This window comes from Schistocerca serialis, chromosome 3 (assembly GCF_023864345.2).
Source record: "Schistocerca serialis cubense isolate TAMUIC-IGC-003099 chromosome 3, iqSchSeri2.2, whole genome shotgun sequence".
Lineage (NCBI taxonomy): Eukaryota > Metazoa > Arthropoda > Insecta > Orthoptera > Acrididae > Schistocerca > Schistocerca serialis.
Window position 1 is genome coordinate 291141779 of NC_064640.1, and position 27438 is coordinate 291169216.

The following is a 27438-nucleotide window of genomic DNA, read 5'->3' on the forward strand; positions in this document are numbered from 1 at the left end:
AGTAAGGGAAAATCACTCAAACAGCCAAGGAAATTATTAAATTAAAAACAGGAGAAAAATAATAAAGTAAATAATTACATATAATAGGAATTGGCTGCTACTTACAAATTTTCTTAACAGCTTCACTAAAGGGTTGAGGAACTCCTACAAATACTACTTTATTTGGACCCATTCGATTTTCGATATAACCTAAAACCTTACACTCTAATAAAGTTAAAAAAGCAACACTAATTAAAACACAAATAACTAATAAAAGAAAATTCAAAATAAATAAAATAAATCATAAAGTATCAATACTATTTGTAGAAAAATCCTACCTAAATGAATTCTATATTCAACACATTAATCTGTCAAAATAGTAATCTAATTAACATTAATCAATAAAATAAAAAATATTTCAACCATATGGTCCTTTCGTACTAATATGAATTAATAATCTTAGGATAGAAACCGACCTGGCTCACGCCGGTCTGAACTCAGATCATGTAAGAATTTAAAGGTCGAACAGACCTAATTACTGGGCTACTGCACCCGAAATTTTTCTTAATCCAACATCGACGACACAATCTGCTTTGTCGATATGAGCTCTCAAAAACGATTACGCTGTTATCCCTAAGGTAACTTAATCTTATGATCATAAATTACAGATCAAAACAACAAACATAAATAAATGATATAATAATGAAGAGTTTATTTATTCTTCATGTCACCCCAACAAAACATCATCATTAAATATAGAAAGACAAAAAAAACTATATAAAAGTAAAATGTTAAGCTCTATAGGGCCTTCTCGTCCTAAAGAAAAATTTAAGCCTTTTGACTCAAAAGTTAAATTCAAAAATTTATTAAGAGACAGTTGATTTCTCGTCAAGCCATTCATTCCAGCCACTAATTAAGAGTCTAATGATTATGCTACCTCTGCACAGTCAAAATACCACGCCCCTTTAAAAATCCGTTCAATGAGCACGCCAGACCTCAAAGTATTTTCATGAGGAAATGTTTTTGATAAACAGGTGGAAATCAATTTTGCCTAGTTCCTTATAATAAATTCACAAGGTAAAAATTATATACAAATAAATATACTAATCCTATCATTATTACAAAAATTTTAAAATTAAATCAATAATCTTAATAAAAAACCTAAAATACTTATACAATCAAAATAAAAAATAATGAACCTTAAACCTTAAAGATAGCTGGTTTAAAGCTTACTGTTATATTTCATAAAACAAATTATAGGTTATTAACTTGAAAGATTATCCCTTAAAGTATAAGTAAGTTAATATTTCTACCTAAAAAATTAAATAAAAACAATTAACTTCAAAAAATTAAATTTTTTCTTAAGAAACTATATATCTTGGATACAATTAACATCTCACTTCTATAAATAATTTAATAATAATTATGATACATTAACTATACATTATTTATAAATCAACCCAAATCGAGACAAGTAAAGTAAATACTAAAATTTTGATAAACCCTGATACAAAATGATAATAAATAAAATCTACTTTTTAAAATTTAAAATAATATTTCATGAAACAATTACATTTCCAATAAACTATAATCTAAAAAATCAATTCTACAAAATATACTAAGACAAAGTTCGACATAATTATTTTTATTAAATAATTAAACAAACAAAAAATAAATATAATAGAATAAATAATCAAGATATCCTGATTTGCACAGAATAATTTTCAGTGTAAATGAAACACTTTACTAATAAGTTATATCTTGAAACTCTTCCTAGATACACTTTGCAGTACATCTATTATGTTACGACTTATCTCATCTAAATTGAAGCTACCTTAAAATAATAAAATAGAATAATCAATAATGAGATCGACGGGCGATGTGTACACACCTCAGAGCCAATATCAGTTAAATTAAATAAATTAAATTACTATCAAATCCACCTTCATTAACAGTATTTCACCATCAAATCTGTGATAAACAAAAATCTATTGTAACCCACCTCCTCTTAACTATAAGCTGCACCTTGACCTGAAATATTTTATAATTATAAATCTTGAGAATTATAACTCTAAAAAGATTCTCTGATAACGGAGATATACAAACAAATAAATTAAGTAGGGTAAATCGTGTATTATCAATCACGGGGTAGGTTCCTCTGAATGGAATGAGATACCGCCAAATTCTTTGGGTTTAAGGACCTAAACTAATAGTACCCTGGTAAATGTAATTAACATTTAAAATTATAGGGCATCTAATCCTAGTTTATTATTTAAATTTCACAGATTAATAAAAAGAGTTATTAATAAATTTTAATATTTCACCTTACAAATCTATATTTTAACCCTAAAAATATAAACAACTGTTGCAACCAATAATATTCACTTGTATCAATTGTATAACCGCAGCTGCTGACACGAATTATGCCGATACTAAATCAATTGCTAAACCAAATATCAGTCGATAATTAAATCAAATTACTGCAAAAAGAACATTTAGTTTAACGAAACTTACATATAATACAAAGAAAAAGTGAATAAACAAGCAAGAATAAAACTTTTGGAAACAAAAATAAGATTTTTGAAAATTTATAAAATTAAGAATAAATTAAAGATTCAAATAATTAAAGGAAAAAAAGAAAAAAAAGACAAAAAATGACAAAAAAAAGAAACGCACCCCTGTATGACCACAACAACTTCTCTATTATAAATAAATAAAGATTAATATGGAACATGTATACCAATTAATGTATTATATTCTTTCCTATTTAATCTTTCTTTTCACTAATAATAAAGAAAGATTAAATAATATAATAAATATATTTTATACAATTATGTAATTTATTGTAATATGTTATTAATATAAAATTAACTTTATATTAATTAACTTAAATATTGGATAGTTAACTAATTTAAATATAGAAAGTTATATAATTATATTATTATAATTAATATAATCATTTATATTAATGTAACATTTTATATTTAATATCATTAATTATATTTATTATATCCAATTATAACAATATTGAATATTAAATTACATACTATTATATAATTTATAATATAAGAACCAATTTAAAGCTAAAAACATAAGTAGCTATAATCCCAGGTAAATAAATGTATTAAAATAATCATTTAATAATAATAAAATAACATTATAGGTATTTAAATTTAATTAAATGTAATATATTAATATAAATTATTTATTTTATATATATACATATATATACCAAATTTATAATGTTATTATTACAATCCACGCATATATATATATATATATATATATATATATATATATATATATATTCAATTTATCCGAATCGAGATAAATTAATTAGAAATATCCAAAATAATACATAAATAAATATTTAAAAAAATTTTAATTTATATATAAAATATAAATAAAGTGCCTGATTAAAGGGTTACCTTGATAGGGTAAATCAAGTAAATAAAAATACCTTCACTAAAAATTACATAAGACAGAATTAAACTACCTACTTTAGTATAGAAAACTAACGTGCATCATACACCTTAATGTAAAAAGGTAAGCTAAACAAGCTAATGGGTTCATACCCCATTTATAGAGGTATAAATCCTATCCTTTTTAATGACCCACAACTCTACAAAACTTCTCTTCCTATCAACATTAATGATAGGAACGATCCTGTCCATTTCATCAAACTCCTGATTCGGAGTTTGAATAGGACTTGAGATCAACTTACTTTCATTTATTCCACTCCTAACAAGAAATAAATATATAATAATAAATGAGGTGTCAATTAAATATTTTATTGTCCAAGCATTAGCTTCAACAATACTATTATATTAATAGTTTAGGACGGGTGGTAGGGACAGAGCATCGAGTGACATTATACTGAGTGCACTATCCGAAAATTACCTCGAGCAATTAAACAGAGAACCGACTCGTGGAGATAACATCTTGGACCTACTGATAACAAACAGACCCGAACATTTCGACTCTGTATGTACAGAACAGGGAATCAGTGATCATAAGGCCGTTGCAGCATCCCTTAATATGGAAGTTAATAGGAATATAAAAAAAGGGAGGAAGGTTTATCTGTTTAGCAAGAGTAATAGAAGGCAGATTTCAGACTACCTAACAGATCAAAACGAAAATTTCTGTTCCGACACTGACAATGTTGAGTGTTTATGGAAAAAGTTCAAGGCAATCGTAAAATGCGTTTTAGACAGGTACGTGCCGAGTAAAACTGTGAGGGACGGGAAAAATCCACCGTGGTACAACAACAAAGTTAGGAAACTACTGCGAAAGCAAAGAGAGCTCCACTCCAAGTTTAAACGCAGCCAAAACCTCTCAGACAAACAGAAGCTAAACAATGTCAAAGTCAGCGTAAGGAGGGCTATGCGTGAAGCGTTCATTGAATTCGAAAGTAAAATTCTATGTACCGACTTGACAGAAAATCCTAGGAAGTTCTGGTCTTACGTTAAATCAGTAAGTGGCTCGAAACAGCATATCCAGACACTACGGGATGATGATGGCATTGAAACAGAGGATGACACGCGTAAAGCTGAAATACTAAACACCTTTTTCCAAAGCTGTTTCACAGAGGAAGACCGCACTGCAGTTCCTTCTCTAAATCCTCGCACAAACGAAAAAATGGCTGACATCGAAATAAGTGTCCAAGGAATAGAAAAGCAACTGGAATCACTCAATAGAGGAAAGTCCACTGGACCTGACGGGATACCAATTCGATTCTACACTGAGTACGCGAAAGAACTTGCCCCCCTTCTAACAGCCGTGTACCGCAAGTCTCTAGAGGAACGGAGGGTTCCAAATGATTGGAAAAGAGCACAGATAGTCCCAGTCTTCAAGAAGGGTCGTCGAGCAGATGCGCAAAACTATAGACCTATATCTCTTACGTCGATCTCTTGTAGAATTTTAGAACATGTTTTTTGCTCGCGTATCATGTCATTTCTGGAAACCCAGAATCTACTATGTAGGAATCAACATGGATTCCGGAAACAGCGATCGTGTGAGACCCAACTCGCCTTATTTGTTCATGAGACCCAGAAAATATTAGATACAGGCTCCCAGGTAGATGCTATTTTTCTTGACTTCCGGAAGGCGTTCGATACAGTTCCGCACTGTCGCCTGATAAACAAAGTAAGAGCCTACGGAATATCAGACCAGCTGTGTGGCTGGATTGAAGAGTTTTTAGCAAACAGAACACAGCATGTTGTTATCAATGGAGAGACGTCTACAGACGTTAAAGTAACCTCTGGCGTGCCACAGGGGAGTGTTGTGGGACCATTGCTTTTCACAATATATATAAATGACCTAGTAGATAGTGTCGGAAGTTCCATGCGGCTTTTCGCGGATGATGCTGTAGTATACAGAGAAGTTGCTGCTTTAGAAAATTGTAGCGAAATACAGGAAGATCTGCAGCGGATAGGCACTTGGTGCAGGGAGTGGCAACTGACCCTTAACATAGACAAATGTAATGTATTGCGAATACATAGAAAGAAGGATCCTTTATTGTATGATTATATGATAGCGGGACAAACACTGGTAGCAGTTACTTCTGTAAAATATCTGGGAGTGTGCGTACGGAACGATTTGAAGTGGAATGATCATATAAAATTAATTGTTGGTAAGGCGGGTACCAGGTTGAGATTCATTGGGAGAGTGCTTAGAAAATGTAGTCCATCAACAAAGGAGGTGGCTTACAAAACACTCGTTCGACCTATACTTGAGTATTGCTCATCAGTGTGGGATCCGTACCAGGTCGGGTTGACGGAGGAGATAGAGAAGATCCAAAGAAGAGCGGCGCGTTTTGTCACCGGGTTATTTGGTAACCGAGATAGCGTTACGGAGATGTTTAATAAACTCAAGTGGCAGACTCTGCAAGAGAGGCGCTCTGCATCGCGGTGTAGCTTGCTCGCCAGGTTTCGAGAGGGTGCGTTTCTGGATGAGGTATCGAATATATTGCTTCCCCCTACTTATACCTCCCAAGGAGATCACGAATGTAAAATTAGAGAGATTAGAGCGCGCACGGAGGCTTTCAGACAGTCGTTCTTCCCGCGAACCATACGCGACTGGAACAGGAAAGGGAGGTAATGACAGTGGCACGTAAAGTGCCCTCCGCCACACACCGTTGGGTGGCTTGCGGAGTATCAATGTAGATGTAGATGTAGATTATTTTCAATTTTGCTGATTCAAATAATGTATCCAATAGGGTGAGAAACAGAATTTATTCCCTCAATAATAATTAGATCTAGATTAATATTGAAGATTGGGGCTGCACCCTTCCGTTTCTGATTTCCAGAAGTAATAGGAGCTTCGAGATGAAATAACTGTATGACACTAATAACATGACAAAAAATTGCCCCAATAATGGTATTATCTTATTGTATTCAACTAAGAACATTCATTTGAGCAATTATCATTCTAAGAATCATTATTGGGGCAATAGGTGGCTTAAATTAAACATCTCTACCCCAACTTGTAGCATATTCCTCAATTAGACATTTAGGGTGAATAATTAGATCCCTAACAGTAAGAGAAAACATCTGAGAACTATATTTTATTATTTACTCACTATTAAGATTAATTATGGTCTTACTATTTAGGCAAATAAATCTATTTTTTATAAACCAAATTTATTCAGCCAGAAATATAAAAACTGAAATTAAATTCATAATATTTTTATCTCTCCTATCCCTAGGTGGTTTACCACCATTCCTTGGATTTCTACCAAAATGAATTGTAATACAATCATTAATAGAAAATAACATAACAACTATTATAACCAGTATGGTTGTATTAACTACAATTACACTTTATAATTATATACATATTAGATTCTCAGCCCTAATTATGTCATACAGAGAAAATTCATGATCTATAAAAATAAAGTCACAAAAATCAAGAATTATTCTTCCTATAACAGTAATAATTTCAGCAATAGGATTAATCTCAACATCAACCTTAATCTCATTATACTAAGGACTTAAGTTAATTAAACTAATAACCTTCAAAGTAATAATTAAAAGAATAATCTTCTAGGCCTTAGTAAAATTTTACCCCTCTAGAATTGCAATCTAGAATCATAATTGAATATAAGACCTAAAACATGGTAAGAGGGAAACATCTCATAAGTAGATTTGCAGTCTACCACCTAAAATTCAGCCATCTTACCGCAAAAATGATTCTTCTCAACAAACCATAAGGATATTGGTACTTTATACTTCTTATTTGGAGCGTGAGCAGGAATAGTAGGAACATCAATAAGAATACTTATTCGTGCTGAACTTGGTCAACCAGGATCTCTAATTGGAGATGACCAAATTTATAATGTTATTATTACTGTCCACGCATTTGTAATAATTTTTTTATAGTAATACCTATTATAATTGGTGGATTTGGTAATTGACTCGTACCATTAATAATTGGTGCACCAGATATAGCATTTCCACGAAAAAATAATATAAGTTTTTGATTACTACCGCCTTCATTAACCCTTCTTCTTACATCTTCTATGGTACATAATGGTGCTGGTACAGTATGAACAGTTTACCCCCCTCTTGCAGGAGCTATCGCACACGGGGGTGCATCTGTAGACCTAGCAATTTTTTCACTCCACTTAGCAGGTGTATCATCTATTCTTGGTGCAGTAAACTTCATTACAACAGCAATTAATATACAATCAGAAACTATAACTCTAGATCAAACACCTTTATTTGTATGATCTGTAGCTATTACAGCCCTTCTCCTCCTTCTTTCACCTCCAGTATTAGCGGGAGCTATTACTATACTATTAACAGACCGAAATTTAAATACATCATTCTTTGACCCTGCAGGTGGAGGTGACCCAATTCTATATCAACACCTATTTTGATTCTTTGGACACCCAGAAGTTTACATTTTAATTCAACCAGGATTTGGGATTATCTCTCACATTGTATGTCAAGAAAGAGGAAAAATTGAATCATTTGGAACATTGGGTATAATTTATGCTATATTATCAAATGGGCTAATAGGATTTATGGTATGAGCACATCACATATTCACAGTAGGAGTAGATGTTGACACACGAGCATACTTTACATCAGCAACAATAATTATTGCTGTACCTACAGGAATTAATGTATTCAGATGATTAGCTACACTATATGGAACTAAATTCAAATTCAATCCACCATTATTATGAACTTTAGGATTTATTTTTCTATTCACAATTGGTGGACTAACAGGATTAGTATTAGCAAATTCATCACTTGATATTGTATTACATGATACATACTATGTAGTAGCCCACTTCCATTATGTATTATCTATAGGAGCAGTATTTGCAATTATAGTGTAAGTAGGCTGTTTAGGTTTTTTTATTGGTAACGCCACCTCTGTATGAAAATCACTGGCTGTGTTGTGTGCAGTCTGTGGCTGCTTTGCATTGTTGTAATACTCGCAATTGTAGTGTTGGGCAGCTGGGCTGTTAACACCACGTAGCATTGCACAGTTGGAGGTGAGCTGCCAGCAGTGGTGGATGTGGGGAGAGAGATGGCGGAGTTTTGTAATTTGTCATGAACTGCTATATATATTATGACTATTAAGGTAAATACATTGTTTGTTCTCTATTAATATCTTTCATTTGCTAACTATCCCTATCAGTAGTTAGTGCCTTCCGTAGTTTGAATCTTTTATTTAGCTGGCAGTAGTAGTGCTCGCTGTATTGCAGTAGTTCGAGTAACCAAGATTTTTGTGAGGTAAGTGATTTGTGAAACGTATAGGTTAATGTTAGTCAGGGCCATTCTTTTTAATAGGGATTTTTGAAAGTCAGATTGCGTTGCGCTAAAAATATTGTATGTCAGTTTAAGCAGTCTTGTATAATTGTTCAATCGGGACGTTTCAGTAGGAAGTGTTATTCAATGATACCCACTATTTACAGGATTAACTATAAATAATACATGATTAAAAATCCAATTTCCAATTATATTTATTGGAGTAAACTTAACATTCTTCCCTCAACACTTCTTAGGGCTGGCAGGAATACCACGACGATATTCAGACTATCCAGATGCATATACATCATGAAATGTAGTGTCAAGAATTGGATCTACAATTTCTATTGTAGGAATCGTTATATTCATTGTAATTATATGAGACAGAATGGTTACAAACCGAGCAATCATATTTAGAGCTAACATAAGAAGATGAACAGAATGACTACAAAATAACCCACCTGCAGAACATAGTTACTCAGAACTACCACTAATTTCTAGATTCTAATTTGGCAGATTAGTGCAGTAGATTTAAGCTCTACAAATAAAGGTTTGACCTTTTATTAGAAAAATTCATTAGTGGCAACATGATCAAATTTATCCCTTCAAGATGAAGCTTCACCATTAATGGAGCAACTATCATTCTTCCATGATCATACTATGGACATGTTATTATTAATCACAGTAATTGTAGGTTATGCCCTAACTTATATACTATTTATTGCCTATACAAACCGAAATAAACTTCACGGACATTTAATTGAAACAATCTGAACAGCATTACCAGGATTTACGCTCATTTTTATTGCACTTCCATCATTACAACTACTATATTTACTTGATGATGCAGTAGATGCAATATTCACAATTAAAACCATTGGACGACAATGATACTCAAGACACGAATATTCAGACTTTATAGACGTAGAATTTGACACTTATATAACACCAGAACAAGACCTAGAAAACGATGGATTTCGACTTCTAGATGTAGAAAACCGAACAATTCTACCAATAAATACGGAAGTTCGAGTATTAACAAGAGCATCAGACGTTCTACACTCATGAGCAGTACCTGCGTTAGGGGTTAAAATTGACGCAACGCCAGGTCGACTAAACCAAGGAACATTTACAATAAACCGACCTGGACTGTTCTTTGGACAATGCTCAGAAATCTGTGGAGCAAACCACAGATTCATACCAATTGTAATTGAAAGAACTTCAGTTAACTTATTTATCAAGTGATTATATAAGATAATCTAAGGAGTTAGTTAAAATGTATAACATTAGAGTGTCAATCTAAAATAACTAAATAATTAGTACACCTTGAAATACATCAGATGACTGAAAGTAAGTAATGGTCTCTTAAACCAAAAAATAGTAAATTAACGACTACTTCTGATGGGGAAATTTAATCCAAAACCCTCAAACTTTTTCTCATTTAAACCAAATCTTATTAAAAGAGCAAAAAAAAGAACAATTGATAAAAAAACTTGAATTGAAAATGATAACAAACTTATTTTCAACATTTGATCCATCAACTAATATCTTCAATTTATCAATAAATTAAACTAGAACATTCTAAGGATTATTATTAATCCCATCAATGATTTGACTACACCATCACGGATTAATATTATTTGAAATAAACCAAAACTTAACCTTACACAATGAATTTAAAACATTACTAGGACCAAAATCATTTAATGGAACAACATTCATCTTTCTCTCAATTTTTATTATAATACTATTTAATAGTTTTATAGGATTATTCCCTTACATCTATACTAGAACAAGACATTTAGCATTAACATTTGCAATCGCTCTACCTATATGATTAAGATTTATGTTATTTGGATGAATTAATCATACCAATCACATATATACATACCTTGTTCCTCAAGGAACAGTGCCTGCATTAATATCATTTATAGTATTAATTGAAACAATTAGAAATGTCATTCGACCAGTTACACTAGCAGTACAACTAGCAGCAAATATAATTGCAGGACACTCGCTATTAACATTACTAGGAAATACAGGACCATTTATAGCAATAAACTTAATTTCACTATTAATTATTGGGCAAATACTTCTATTAATCTTAGAATCAGCAGTAGCAATAATTCAAGCTTATGTTTTCTTAATTTTAAGAACTTTATATTCTAGAGAAGTACACTAAACCTATGTTAACAACTCACTCAAACCACCCATTCCACTTAGTAGATTATAGACCTTGACCATTAACAGGAGCAATTGGAGCAATAGTTCTAGTATCAGGATTAGCAAAATGATTTCCCCTATTTAACATTAACTTATTTATAATCGGATTCGGAATTACCCTACTAACTATAATCCAATGATGACGAGATGTAGTACGAGAAGGGACATACCAAGGGCTACATACAGGATTTGTATCGATTGGATTACGATGAGGAATAATTTTATTTATTGCATCAGAAGTACTATTCTTTGCTTCATTTTTCTGAGCATTTTTTTAGAAGAAGACTAGCACCTACTATTCAACTAGGGATACTAGACCCCCAATAGGAATTCAACCTTTTAATCCTATACAAATTCCATTACTTAAAACAGCTATTGTTTTGGCATCAGGAGTAACAGTAACATGAGCACATCATAGTTTAATAGAATCTAATCATACTCAAGCATTACAAGGACTATTCTTTACAGTATTACTAGGCCTATACTTCACTATACTTCAAGCATACGAATATTGAGAAGCACCCTTCACCATTGCAGATGCAGTTTATGGATCACCATTCTTTGTTGCAACAGGATTCCATGGTCTACATGTAATTATCGGAACAATTTTCTTATCAACATGTCTACTTCAACATTCAATAAACCAATTCTCACCAAGACACCACTTTGGATTTGAAGCAGCAGCATGATACTGACACTTTGTAGATGTAGTATGATTATTCTTATACATCTCTATTTATTGATGAGGTAGATAATTGTTTTTCTAGTATAAATAGTGCATTTGACTTCCAATCAGAAAGCTTGATATTAATCAAGAAAAACAATATTGATTTTATCTACAAGAATTTTTATTAGATTTAGTATCCCAATAATTGTTATAATCCTTGCAACAACATTATCAAAAAATTAATTAATGACCGAGAAAAAAGATCACCATTTGAGTGTGGATTTGACCCAAAAAGATCAGCATGAATACCATTCTCACTTCGATTCTTCTTAATTGCAGTAATTTTCGTAATTTTTGATGTATAAATCGCACTAATCCTTCCAATTGTAATTATTTTTAAAACTTCAGACATTATAATCTGAAAAGTATCAACAATATTTTATATTATAGTATTACTAGCCCGACTATACCATGAATGAAACCAAGGAGCCTTACAATGAGCAGAATAAAGGGTTGTAGTCAACTGTAACATTTGGGTTGCATTCAAAAAGTATTGATGTAATCAATCAACCTTAAATAGAATAAGAAGCGAAATATTGCAGTCACTCTCGACCTGGAAGGCTGGTAAATAAAATACCATTATTCTTATTAATTGAAGCCAAAAAAGAGGCGTATTACTGTTAATAATATATTTGATCTATAAAGTTCCAATTAAGGAAATGTAAAGCCAATATGAAAGCTGCTAACTTTTTCTATTAGCGGTTAAACTCAGTTAAAATTTCTAAAATTTATATAGTTTAAATAAAACATTACATTGTCACTGTAAAAATAATATATGTATATTTATAAATATGTAAAAGTAAAAATACTTCCTTAACATCTTCAGTGTCACACTCTAATTATAAGCTATTTAAGTAAACGAAAAATAATACCACCAAAATAAATATCCAAAAACTAAACATTAAAAGATATATCTTAAAATTAGAATCATATCAACCCTGTACATAACCAATTAAATAAATAAATAGTCTATATAATCCTTGACCACCAAATAATTCACCTCAACCATAATCAAATGATTTAGATGAATAATAACCTAATTTTAAAGGAATATATCTAATAAACTTAGTTGAAAGAAAGGATATAAAACATATAGAACCAGCAAATCTGACAAAAGAAAGTATACTTAAAGAAAATAAATTTTGAGAAAAATCAAAATTAGAAATGAGATAACCCAAATAAGCACCTGAAGCAACTACAGTAATAGTTAAAACTTTAAATAATAAGGCAAGGCAATCACAGGAGGAACAGGGAAAATTAATCAAGACAAAAGGCTACCACCAAAAACAGCAACAAACAATAAACCAATTATACCAAACGAAATATAATAACCCTTATCATCAAAAGAAAATCTAGAATAAAAATTATTATCACCAGATATTGAATAATAAAAAAGACGAAAAGAATAAGAGGCAGTTAAACCAGTAGAAAAGAAATAAAGAAAAAAATCAAACAATTAATTCATCTTAAACAAACCATCTCAAGAATTAAATCCTTTCAATAAAACCCTGTTAAAAAAGGTATACCACACAAAGACAAACTAGAAACATTAAAACAAACTGAAGTTAAAGGTATAAAATTAACAATTGAACCTATAAAACGAATATCTTGAGAATGCTTTAAATTATGAATTTTTGAACCTGCACACATAAACAATAACACCTTAAATAAAGCATGAGCTAATAAATGAAAAAATGTAAGTTTTGGATAACCCATAGCCAAAATTCTTATTATTAAACCAAGTTGTCTTAAAGTAGAAAGAGCAATATTTTTCTTCAAATCAAATTCAGAAAATAGCCCCCAAACCAGCCATAAATATAGTTATACAACCAATTAAAAGTAAGAATCAACCACAATTATAAGTATTTAATAATGGTCGGAAACGAATTAATAAATAAACCCCAGCAGTAACAATAGTAGAAGAATGAACCAAAGCAGAAACAGGAGTAGGAGCAGCCATAGCAGCAGGAAGTCAAGAAGAAAAGGGAATTTGAACTCTTTTAGTTATAGCTGCTAAAACAATTAATATAAAAATAAGCTTTATTTCAAAAGAGTTAGAAATAAAATCATAATCATAAATATAATTTCAACCACCAAAATTCAATATTCAAGCAATAGTAATTAAAATAGCAACATCACCAATACGATTAGAAAGTGCAGTTAACATACCTGCACTATAAGATTTCACATTTTGGTAGTAAATAACTAATCAATAAGAAACTAAACCCAAACAATCTCATCCTAATAAAATTCTGATCAAATTAGGAATATTAATTAAAAAACCTATAGAAAGAATAAATATTAAAACAATAACAATAAAACCATTTATATTCTTTTCTCCCAATATATAAACCTCTTTATAATAAATAACCAAAGAAGAAATATATATAACAAAAGACATAAAAATAAGAGACATTCAATCCAAAATTAAAGTCATAACAACCATAGAACCATTTAAATTAAAAAGTTCTCATTCAACAAAAACTCTATAATCAATTATTAAATAATAAATACCCAAAATAAAAATTATAGTTCTAGAAAAAAATAAGGAAAATAAAGTCAAAGAACAATTAGAAAGTAAATTCACGGCCTAAGATGGAAAATTTATATCATTGATTCCACAAAACAACATTTTTAATTATAATACTTAAAGGGAATCAATGTAAATGTAAAAGATGATATTCACGAAAATAACCAAGAGAACAAGTATAAACACCAGGATAATAATTACCATGCTGAGAATAAGAATACATATGTAAAGTATAAACAGCTCTAAAAAAATTAAAGCAAAAAATTTTAAGAAGATCAAGACATAATTCTATTTAATAATCTAAGTTCACCTACCAAATTTAAAGAAGGAGGAGCAGCTATATTAGATGATCTCAGAAGGAATCATCATAAAGCCATTCTTGGTATCAAATTAATTATACCCTTGTTAATTAATAGTCTTCGTCTACTAAACGTTCATAAATGATATTAGGCAAATAAAATAAAGCAGAAGAACATAAACCATGACCAACCATTAAAAAAAGAGAACCTATACAACCTCATCAAATCATGGTCATCAATCCTCCAATAACCATTCTTATATGAGCAACAGAAGAATATGCAGTTAAAGACTTTAAATCAACCTGTCGAAAACAAATAAATCTAACAATAAACCCACCAGATAAACCCAAAGACAATCAAAAATAATTAAACTTTAAACCCAAATAAGAAATAACCTTCATAAGACGAAAAATACCATAACCACCTAACTTTAATAAAACACCAGCAAGAATCATTCTACCTGAAATAGGGGCCTCAACATGAGCCTTAGGAAGCCATAAATAAACCAAAAATATTGGCATCTTAACTAAAAAAGTAAGAATTATAAACACATAAAATATAAATTAATAAGAACCAAAATCAACCAATAAAGGAAAATATAAAGTATTAGAAAAATCATAAACCCTAAATAATACTAATAATAAAGGTAATCTAGCAGCCAGAGTATAAAAAATTAAATAAACACCAGCCTGTAAGCGTTCAGGTTGATAACCTCAACCCAAAATCAAGAGTAAATTAGGAACTAATCTAGCCTAAAAAAAAATATAAAAAGAAAGAAGAGTCAATCTAGCAAACGAACAATAAAGCATCATCATTAAAATTAAGACCATAAAGACAAAAAAATTAGAATGATAAGAACTTAAATAAACTGAACCTCTAGCAGTAATTATTAAAGAACAAATTCAAAAACTAAGCAAGATCAAACTAAAAGAAAAATAATCAATACCAAAATAATATCCAATTATATTCAAATCTGCGTATGAATAAACACAAATCATAAAAACAAAACTAGACAGAAATATTAAAGAATGAACCAACCATCAACAATAATTAACCAAACAAAGAGGGACCAAAAAAATAGTTATAAATAAATACTTTAACATAAAGATATACCAAAAGAATTAAAAAAATCATTTCCGTGAGAACGAATTATTGAAACTAAAATAGAAAGACGTGAAGCACCTTCACAAACAGAAAAAACCAAAAAAATAAAAGGAAAAAAATAATCATAATCAACTCAATAAGAAAAACAACAACTAATTTAAATAAAGAAAGAACAATATATTCTAATCTCAAAAGAACCATTAATAAATGCTTACGTTTAGAAGAAAAAACATAAACACCAGCAAAATAAACCAATAAAGAAGTAAAGACAGAGAATATAAACATTTGTTTTATAGTTTAAAAAAAAACCCCGCTCTTGTAAACCGGAAATTAGTCCAGCCCCACTTTTAAAACTTCAGAGGTGGAAAAGCTTCCGTCATCGGTCACCAAAACCGATATTTTTAATAAACTAACCCCTGAAATGATCAAAATAATAATTATATCACTATCAAACGTAATAAATATTAATTTTATTAAATTAAGACACCCAATACCGATAATGCTTTTCATTATCCTACAAACTTTTCTAGTTGGACTAATAACAGGAACAATAAAGGAAAGATATTGATTATCATATATTTTATTTTTAACTTTTCTTGGTGGTATATTAGTTCTATTTATTTGTATTACGAGAATTGCATCAAATGAAATATTTCAACCTAAATCAATTACTATAATTATTACCTTAACAATATGAGTATTTATTATATCAACATTAATTATTTTAGATATAACAATATATTTAGACTTTTTCAAGAATACTGAAACTATAAATACTGATAATTCAATCAATTATCAAGAAAAAACAATATCTTTAGAAAAATTATATAATAGACCAACATTCATTATCACAATAATAATAATAATTTATTTATTTTTAGCGCTATTAGCAGTTGTTAAAATCACTAATATTAACCAGGGTCCTATTCATAAAATAAGATAATATACTAATGAATAAACCCTTACAATTACGACATCCTTTAATTAAAATCATTAATAACTTTTTACTTGATTTACCTGCACCAACAAATATTTCATTTTGATGAAATTTTGGGTCCTTACTAGCGTTATGTTTGGTAATTCAAAATGTAACTGGACTATTTTAGCTATACATTATACATCAAATATCGAAATAGCATTTAGTAGTTTAGTTCACATCTGCCAAGACGTAAATGATGGTTGAATCATTCGAACCTTACATGCAAATGGAGCTTCTATATTTTTTATTTGTATATATTTACATGTAGGATGAGGAATTTACTACGGATCTTACATATACATACAAGCCTGAATTATTGGTACAGTAATTTCATTCTTAGTTATAGCAACGGCATTTATAGGATACGTTTTACCTTGAGGTCAAATATCATTTTGAGGTGCGACAGTAATTACTAATTTATTATCAGCAATTCCATATTTAGGAACAGATTTAGTTCAATGAGTGTGGGGAGGGTTTGCTGGTGATAACGCAACATTAAATCGATTCTTTACATTCCATTTTGTACCACCATTTATTATTGCTGCAATGGCGGCAATTCATTTATTCTTTCCTCACCAAACAGGGTCTAATAACCCCTTAGGCCTACATGGAGATATTGAAAAAATTCCATTTCACCCATACTTTACTTTCAAGGATTCTATTACATTTGTATTAATAACATCATTATTAATTATACTGTGCTTGATTAATTCTTACCTCCTAGGGGATCCAGATAATTTTGTACCTGCTAACCCATTAGTAACCCCCGTTCATATTCAACCAGAATGATATTTCTTATTTGCATATGCAAATCTACGATCAATCCCTAATAAGCTAGGAGGTGTTATTGCATTATTCTTATCAATTAGAATCTTAATAATTTTAGCATTTTATAATAAAACACCATTCCGAGGTATTCAATTCTATCCTTTTAATCAGATTTTATTCTGACATATAGTAGTTGTTGTATGCTTAGTAACATGAATCGGTAAACGACCTGTTGAAGAACCTTATATTATAACAGGACAAGTCTTAACAATTATCTACTTTACATACTTCTTAATTAATGTTCATGTTGTAAACACATGAGATAAACTAATTAAGGAATAATAAGTTAATTAGCTTAGGAAAAGCATATGTTTTGAAAACATAAAACTAGAAGTTTAACTCTTCTATTAACTTATCTTAAAAAATTTCACTAAATAAATGAAATAAATAAAATCTTTAAACCAACAAAGAAAATGAAATAATCTAAAGATAAAGGCAAAAAACTTTTTCAAGCTAAGTACATTAACTTATCATAACGAAAATGTGGTAATGTACCCCAAACTCTAATAAAACAAAAGGACATAACAGCAAGCTTAATAAAAAATATAAAAGAGTAAAAATCACCGCCTAAAAATATTAGAGCTAATAATATTCTTATAAAAACAATTCTAGTATACTCAGTTAAAAAAATGAAAGTAAACCCACCTGCACCATATTCAATATTAAAACCTGAAACTAACTCAGACTCACCTTTGGCAAAGTCAAAAGGAGTATGGTTAGTTTCAGCTAAACAAGAAGCAAAACAAGCTAAAGCTAAAGGAAAAGAAATAATAATAAATCCACAATAAAACTGATAATTTATAAAATCAAACATGTTAACACTTCCATTTAAAATAATCAAAGATAATAAAATTAAAGCCAAACTAACTTCGTACGAAATTGTTGGAGCAACAGACCGAAGCGAACCTAATAAGAATAATTTGAATTAGAAGACCAACCAGCAATTATAACGGTATAAACACCTAATCTAGTACAACCTAAAGAAAACAAAAATCCATAAGAAAAAGAACATATATAAGTTAAGTAAGGGAAAATCACTCAAACAGCCAATGAAATTATTAAATTAAAAACAGGAGACAAATAATAAAGTAAATAATTAGATATAATAGGAATTGGCTGCTCCTTACAAATTAACTTAACAGCATCACTAAAGAGTTGAGGAATTCCTACAAATCCTACTTTATTTGGACCCTTTCGAATTTAGATATAACCTAAAACCTTACGCTCTAATAAAGTTAAAAAAGCAACACTAATTAAAACACAAGTAACTAATAAAAGAAAATTCAAAATAAACATAAATAAATCCTAAAGTATCAATACTATTTGTAGAAAAAACCTACATAAATGAATTCTAAATTCAACACATTGATCTGTCAAAATAGTAATCTAATTAATATTAATCAATAAAATGAAAAATATTTCAACCATATGGTCGTTTCGTACTAATATGAATTAATAATCTTCGGATAGAAACCGACCTGGCTCACGCCGGTCTGAACTCAGATCATAAAAGAATTTAAAGGTCGAGCAGACCTAATTACTGGGCTACTGCACCCAAAATTTTTCTTAATCCAACATCGAGGTCGCAATCTGCTTTGTCGATATGAGCTCTCAAAAACAATTACGCTGTTACCCCTAAGGTAACTTAATCTTATGATCATAAATTATGGATCAAAACAACAAACATAAATAAATGATATAATAATGAAGAGTTTATTTATTCTTCATGTCACCCCAACAAATCATCATCATTAAATATAGGAAGACAAACAAAAAACTATATAAAAGTAAAATGTTAAGCTCTATATGGTCTTCCCATCCTAAAGAAAAATTTAAGCCTTTTGACTCAAAAGTTAAATTCAAATATTAATTAAGAGACAGTTGATTTCTCATCAAGCCATTCATTCCAGCCACTAATTAAGAGACTAATGATTATGCTACCTTTGCACGGTCAAAATACCACGGCTCTTTAAAAATCCGCTCAGTGAGCAGGCCAGACCTCAAAGTAATTTCAAGAGGACATGTTTTTGATAAACAGGTGGAAATCAACTTGGCCTAGTTCCTTATAATAATTTCACAAGGTAAAAATTATATACAAATAAATATACTAATTCTACCATTATTACAAAAATTTTAAAATTAAATCAATAATCTTAATAAAAATCCTCAAATACTTATAAAATCAAAATAAAAATTAATGAAATAAACTGTAATCTTAAATATAGCTGATTTAAAGCTTACAATTATATTTCATAAAACAAATTATAGGTTATTAACTTGAAAGCTTATCCCTTAAGGAATAAGTAAGTTAATATTTAAACTTAACAAATTAAATAAAAACAATTAACTAAAAAAAATTAAATTTTTTCTTAAGAAACTAGATATCTTGGGAAACTATTAACATCTCATTTCTATAAATAATTTAATAATAATTATGATACATTAACTATACATTATTTATAAATCAACCCAAATCGATACAAGTAAAGTAAATACTAAAATTTTGATAAACCCTGATACAAAATGTACAATAAATAAAATATACTTTTTAAAATTTAAAATAATATTTCATAAAACAATTACATTAGCAATAAACTATAATCTAAAAAATCAATTCTACAAAATATACTAAGACAAAATTCGACAAAATTATTTTTATTAAGTAATTAAACAAACAAAAAATAAATATAATAAAACAAATAATCAAGATAACCTGATTTGCACAGAAAAATATTCTGTGTAAATGAAACACTTTACTAATATGTTATATTTTGAAACTCTTCCTAGATACACTTTCCAGTACATCTACTATGTTACGACTTATCTCATCTAAATTGAAGCTACCTTAAAATAATAAAATAGAATAATCAATAATGACAGCGACGGGTGATGTGTACACACCTCAGAGCCCTATTCATTTAATATTTTATATTTAATATCATTAATTATATTTATTATATCCAATTATAATAATATTTAATATTAAATTACATATTATTATATAATTTATAATATAATAACCTATTTTAAACTAAAAACATAAGTAGCTATAATCCTAGGTAAATAAACGTATTAAAATAATCATTTAATATTAATAAAATAACGTTATAGGTAATTAAATTTAATTAAATGTAATATATTAATATAAATTATTAATTTTATATATATATATTCAAATTATCCGAATTGAGATTAATTAATTAGAAATAACCAAAATAATACATAAAAAAATTAAAAAAAATTTTTAATTTAATTTAATCAAGTTAATAATAATTACCTTCATTAAAAATTACATAAGACAGAATTAAACTACCTCCTTTATTATCAAAAACTAACGTGCATCATACACCTTAATGTAGAAACGTAAGCTAAACAAGCTAATGGGTTCATACCCCACTTATAGAGGTATCAATCCTCTCCTTTTTAATGACCAACAACTCTACAAAACTTCTCTTCCTATCAACATTAATGATAGGAACGATCCTGTCCATTTCATCAAACTCCTGATTCGGAGTTTGAATAGGGCTTGAGATCAACTTACTTTCATTTATTCCGCTCCTAACAAGAAATAAGAATATAATAATAAATGAGTCGTCAATTAAATATTTTATTGTCCAAGCAATAGCGTTGACAATACTATTATTTTCAATTTTGCTGATTCAAATAAAGTATCCAATAGGGTGAGAAACAGAATTTATTCCCTCAATAATAATTAGATCTAGATTATTATTAAAGATTGGGGCTGCACCCTTTCATTTCTGATTTCCAGAAGTAATAGGAGCTTCGAGATGAAATAACTGTTTAACACTAATAACATGACAAAAAATTGCCCCAATAATGGTTTTATCTTACTGTATTCAACTAAGAACTTTCATTTGAACAATTATCATTCTAAGAATTATAATTGGGGCAATAGGTGGCTTAAATCAAACATCTCCACGCCAACTTCTAGCATATTCCTCAAATAGACATTTAGGGTGAATAATTAGGTCCCTAACAGTAAGAGAAAACATCTGAGAACTATATTTTATTATTTACTGACTATTGAGATTAATTATGGTCTTATTATTTAAGCAAATAAATCTATTTCTTATAAACCAAATTTATTCAGCCAGAAATATAAAAACTGAAATTAAATTCATAATATTTTTATCACTCCTATCCCTAGATGGCTTACCACCAATCCTTGGATTTCTACCAAAATGAATTGTAATACAATCGTTAATAGAAAATAACATAACAACTATTATAACCATTACGGTTGTATTAACTACAATTACACTTTATTATTATATACGTATTAGATTCTCAGCCCTAATTATGTCATACACAGAAAATTCATGATCTATAAAAATAAAGTCTCAAAAATCAAGAATTATTCTTCCTATAACAGTAATAATTTCAACAATAGGATTAATCTCAACATCAACCTTAATCTAATTATACTAAGGACTTAAGTCAATTAAACTAATAACCTTCAAAGTTATAATTAAAAGAATAATCTTTTCGGCCTTAGTAAAATTTTACACCTATAGAATTGCAGTCTAGAATCATAATTGAATATAAGACCTAAAACATGGTAAGAGAGAAACATCTCATAAGTAGATTTACAGTCTACCACCTAAAATTCAGCCATCTTACAGCACAAATGATTATTCTCAACAAACCATAAGGATATTGGTACTTTATACTTCTTATTTGGAGCGTGAGCAGGAATAGTAGGAACATCAATAAGAATACTTATTCGTGCTGAACTTGGTCAACCAGGATATCTAATTGGAGATGACCAAATTTATAATGTTATTATTACAGCCCATGCATTTGTAATAATTTTTTTATAGTAATACCTATTATAATTGGTGGATTTGGAAATTGACTCGTACCATTAATAATTGGTGCACCTGATATAGCATTTCCACGAATAAATAATATAGGTTTTTGATTACTACCACCTTCATTAAGCCTTCTTCTTACATCTTCTATGGTAGATAATGGTGCTGGTACAGGATGAACAGTTTACCCCCCCCCCCCTTGCAGGAGCTATCACACACAGGGGTGCATTTGTAGACCTAGCTATTTTTTCACTCCACTTAGCAGGTGTATCATCTATTCTTGATGCAGTAAACTTCATTACAACAGCAATTAGTATACAATCGGAAAGTATAACTCTAGATCAAACACCTTTATTTGTATGATCTGTAGCTATTACAGCCCTTCTCCTCCTTCTTTCAATTCCAGTATTAGCAGGAGCTGTAACTATAATATTAACAGACCGAAATTTAAATACACCATTCTTTGACCCTGCAGGAGGAGGTGATCCAATTCTATGTCAACACCTATTTTGATTCTTTGGACACCCAGAAGTTTACATTTTAATTCTACCAGGATTTGGGATTCTCTTTCACATTGTATGTCAAGAAAGAGGAAAAATTGAATCATTTGGAACATTGAGTATAATTTATGCTATATTATCAATTGGGCTAATAGGATTTATTGAATGAGCACATCACATATTCACAGTAGGAATAGATGTTGACACACGAGCATACTTTACATCAGCAACAATAACTATTGCTGTACCTACAGGAATTAAGGTATTCGGATGACTAGCTACACTATATGGAACAAAATTCAAATTCAATCCACCATTATTATGAGCTTTAGGATTTATTTTTCTATTCACAATTGGTGGACTAACAGGATTAGTATTAGCAAATTCATCACTTGATATTGTATTACATGATACATACTATGTAGTAGCCCACTTCCATTATGTATTGTCTATAGGAGCAGTATTTGCAATTATAGGAGGTGTTATTCAATTATACCCACTATTTACATTATTAACTTTAAATAATACATGATTAAAAATCCAATTTACAATTATATTTATTGGAGTAAACTTAACATTCTTCCCTCAACAGTTCTAAGGGCTAGCAGGAACACCATGACGATATTCAGACTATCCAGATGCATATACATCATGAAATGTAGTGTCAAGAATTGGATCTACAATTTCTATTGTATGAATCATTATATTCATTGTAATTATATCAGAATGAATGGTTACAAACCGGGCAATCATATTTAGAGCTAACATAAGAAGATCAACAGAATGACTACAAAATAACCCGCCTGCAGAACATAGTTACTCAGAACTACCACTAATTTCTAGATTCTAATTTGGCAGATTAGTGCAGTAGATTTAAGCTCTACAAATAAAGATTTGACCTTTCATTACAAAAATTCATTAATGGCAACATGATCAAATTTATCCCTTCAAGATGGAGCTTCACCATTAATGGAGCAACTACCATTCTTCCATGATCATACTATGGTCGTATTATTATTAATCACAGTAATTGTAGATTATGCCCTAAGTTATATACTACTTATTGCCTATATGAACCAAAACATAATTCACGGACATTTAATTGAAACAATCTAAACAGCATTACCAGCAGTTACGCTAATTTTTATTGCACTTCCATCATTACGACTACTATATTTACTTGATGATTCAGTAGATGCAATAATCACAATTAAAACCATTGGATGACAATGATACTCAAGATACGAATATTCTGACTTTATAGACGTAGAATTTGACACTTATATAACACCAGAACAAGACCTAGAAAATGACGGATTTCGACTTCTAGATGTAGATAACCGAACAATTCTACCAATAGATACGGAAGTACGAGTATTAACAAGAGCATCAGACGTTCTACACTCATGAGCAGTACCTGCATTAGGGGTTAAAATTGATGCAACGCCAGGTCGACTAAACCAAGGAACATTTACAATAAACCGACCTAGACTGTTCTTTGGACAATGCTCAAAAATCTGTGGAGCAAACCACAGATTCATACCAATTGTAATTGAAAGAACTTCAGTAAACTTATTTATCAAGTGATTATCTAAGATAATCTAAGGAGTTAGTTAAAATGAATAACATTAGAGTGTCAATCTAAAATAACTGAATAATTAGTACACCTTGAAATACATCAGATGACTGAAAGTAAGTGATGGTCCCTTAAACCAAAAAATAGTAAATTAACAACTACTTCTAATGGGGAAATTTAATCCAAATCCCTCAAATATCCCCTCTCATATGATTCTCCCTATTCATTATATTTTCGGCTACTTAATTTTATTTAATCAAATAAACTTTTTCTCATTTAAACCAAATCTTATTAAAAGAGCAGAAAAAAGAACAATTGATATAAAGAACTTGAATTGAAAATGATAACAAACTTATTTTCAACATTTGATCCATCAACTAATATCATAAATTTATCATTAAATTCAACTAGAACATTCTTAGGATTATTATTAATCCCATCAATGTTTTGACTTACACCATCACGGATTAATATTATTTGAAATAAACTAAACTTAACCTTACACAATGAATTTAAAGAATTTAAAACATTACTAGGACCAAAATCATTTAATGGAACAACATTCATCTTTCTCTCAATTTTTATTATAATACTATTTAATAATTTTATAGGATTATTCCCTTACATCTGTACTAGAACAAGACATTTAGCATTAACATTTGCAATCGCTCTACCTATATGATTAAGATTTATGTTATTTGGATGAATTAATCATACGAATCGCATATTTACACACCTTGTTCCTCAAGGAACACCGCCTGCATTAATATCAATTGTAGTATTAATTGAAACAATTGGAAATGTCATTTGACCAGGTACACTAGCAGTATGACTAGCAGCAAATATAATTGCAGGACACTTACTATTAACATTACTAGGAAATACAGGACCATCTATAGCAATAAACTCAATTTCACTATTAATTATTGGGCAAATACTTCTATTAATCTTAAAATCAGCAGTAGCAATAATTCAAGGTTATGTTTTCTCAATTTTAAGAACTTTATATTCTAGAGAAGTATACTAAAATTATGTTAACAACTCACTCAAACCACCCATTCCACTGAGTAGATTATAGACCTTGACCATTAACAGGAGCAATTGGAGCAATAGTTCTAGTATCAGGATTTGCAAAATGATTTCACCTATTTAACATTAACTTATTTATAATCGGATTCGGAATTACCCTACTAACTATAATCCAATGATGACAAGATGTAGTACGAGATGGGACATTCCAAGGGCTACATACGGGATTTGTATCAATTGGATTACGATGAGGAGTAATTTTATTTATTGCATCGGAAGTACTATTCTTTGTTTCATTTTTCTGAGCATTTTTTAGAAGAAGACTTGCACCTACTATTGAACTAGGGATACTATGACCCCCAATAGGAATTCAACCTTTTAATCCTATACAAATTCCATTACTTAACACAGCTACTCTTTTGGCATCAGGTTTAACAGTAACATGAGCACATCATAGTTTAATAGAATCTAATCATACTCAAACATTACAAGGACTACTTTTTACAGTATTACTAGGAGTACAGTTCACTATACTTCAAACATACGAATATTGAGAAGCACCCTTCACCATTGCAGATGCAGTTTATGGATCAACATTCTTTGTTGCAACACGATTCCATGGTCTACATGTAATTATCAGAACAATTTTCTTATCAACATGTCTACTTCGACATTCAATAAACCAATTCTCACCAAGACACCACTTTGGATCTGAAGCAGCAGCATGATACTGACACTTTGTAGATGTAGTATGATTATTCTTATACATCTCTATTTATCCATGAGGTAGATAATTGTTTTTCTAGTATAAATAGTACATTTGACTTCCAATCAGAAAGCTTGATATAAATCAAGAAAAACAATCCTGATTTTATCTACAAGAGTTTTAGATTTAGTATCCCAATAATTGTTATAATCCTTGCGACAACATTATCAAACAAATTAATTAATGACCGAGAAAAAAGATCACCATTTGAGTGTGGATTTGACCCAAAAAGATTAGCACCAATACCATTCTCACTTCGATTCTTCTTAATTGCAGTAATTTTCTTAATTTTTGACGTATAAATCGCACTAATCCTTCCAATTGTAATTATTTTTAAAACTTCAGACATTATAATCTGAAAAGTAACAACAATATTTTTTATTATAGTATTACTAGGCCGACTATACCATGAATGAAACCAAGGAGCCTTACAATGTGCAGAATAAAGGGTTGTAGTTAACTATAACATTTGGGTTGCATTCAAAAAGTATTGATATAATCAATCAACCTTAAATAGAATAAGAAGCGAAATATTGCAGTCACTTTCGACCTGGAAAGCTGGTAAATAAAATACCATTATTCTTATTAATTGAAGCCAAAAAAGAGGCGTATTACTGTTAATAATATAATTGAACTATAAAGTTCCAATTAAGGAAATGTAAAGCCAATATGAAAGCTGCTAACTTTTTATATTAGCGGTTACACTCCGTTAACATTTCTAAAATTTATATAGTTTAAATAAAACATTACATTTTCACTCTAAAAAATAATATATGTATATTTATAAACCCGTAAAAGTAAAAATACTTCCTTAACATCTTCAGAGCCACACTCTAATTATAAGCTATTTAAGTAAACGAAAAACAATACCACCAAAATAAATATTCAAAAAATAAAAGTTAAAAGATAAATCTTTAAATTAGAATCATATCAACCCTGTATATAACCAATTAAATAAATAAATAGTCTATATAAACCTTGACCACCAAATAATTCACCTCAACTTTAATCAAATGATTTAAATGAATAATAACCAAATTTTAAAGGAATATATCTAATAAACTTAGTTGAAAGAAAGGGTATAAACCATATAGAACCAGCAAATCTGACAAAAGAATGTATACTTAAAGAAAATAAATTTTGAGAAAAATCAAAATTAGAAATGAGATAACCCAAATAAGCACCTAAAACAACTACAGTAATAGTTAAAAACTTTAAATAATAAGGCAAGGCAATCACATGAGGAACAGGGAAAATTAATCAAGACAAAAGGCTACCACCAAAAACAGCAACAAACAATAAAC

The 27438-nt window shown here is 29.6% G+C and overlaps 3 long non-coding RNA genes across 5 annotated transcripts in view; 2 read left to right on the plus strand and 1 right to left on the minus strand.

Moving 5' to 3' along the window:
- The window catches only part of LOC126470076 (uncharacterized), a 134696-nt gene extending 115538 nt beyond the window's left edge, over nt 1–19158 (plus strand). Inside the window, exon 2 of one of the 3 annotated variants that reach the window (XR_007586120.1) lies at nt 18954–19158. This is a non-coding gene — a long non-coding RNA (uncharacterized LOC126470076). Of the gene's footprint in view, nt 1–617; nt 634–18953 lie in introns of those variants that run through there. The other 2 variants (XR_007586118.1, XR_007586119.1) reach the window with 2 other exon arrangements.
- Nucleotides 360–19101, minus strand: LOC126470075 (uncharacterized). Its single transcript, XR_007586117.1, has 2 exons — nt 18965–19101; nt 360–510 (listed from the first exon to the last, which is right to left on the minus strand). It is a non-coding gene; the product is annotated as an uncharacterized LOC126470075 (long non-coding RNA).
- Nucleotides 19159–24113: 4955 nt separating the features above from the next.
- Nucleotides 24114–27438, plus strand: part of LOC126470077 (uncharacterized) — a 51861-nt gene continuing 48536 nt past the window's right edge. Inside the window, exon 1 of the long non-coding RNA XR_007586121.1 lies at nt 24114–24213. This is a non-coding gene — a long non-coding RNA (uncharacterized LOC126470077). The remainder of the gene's footprint in view (nt 24214–27438) is intronic.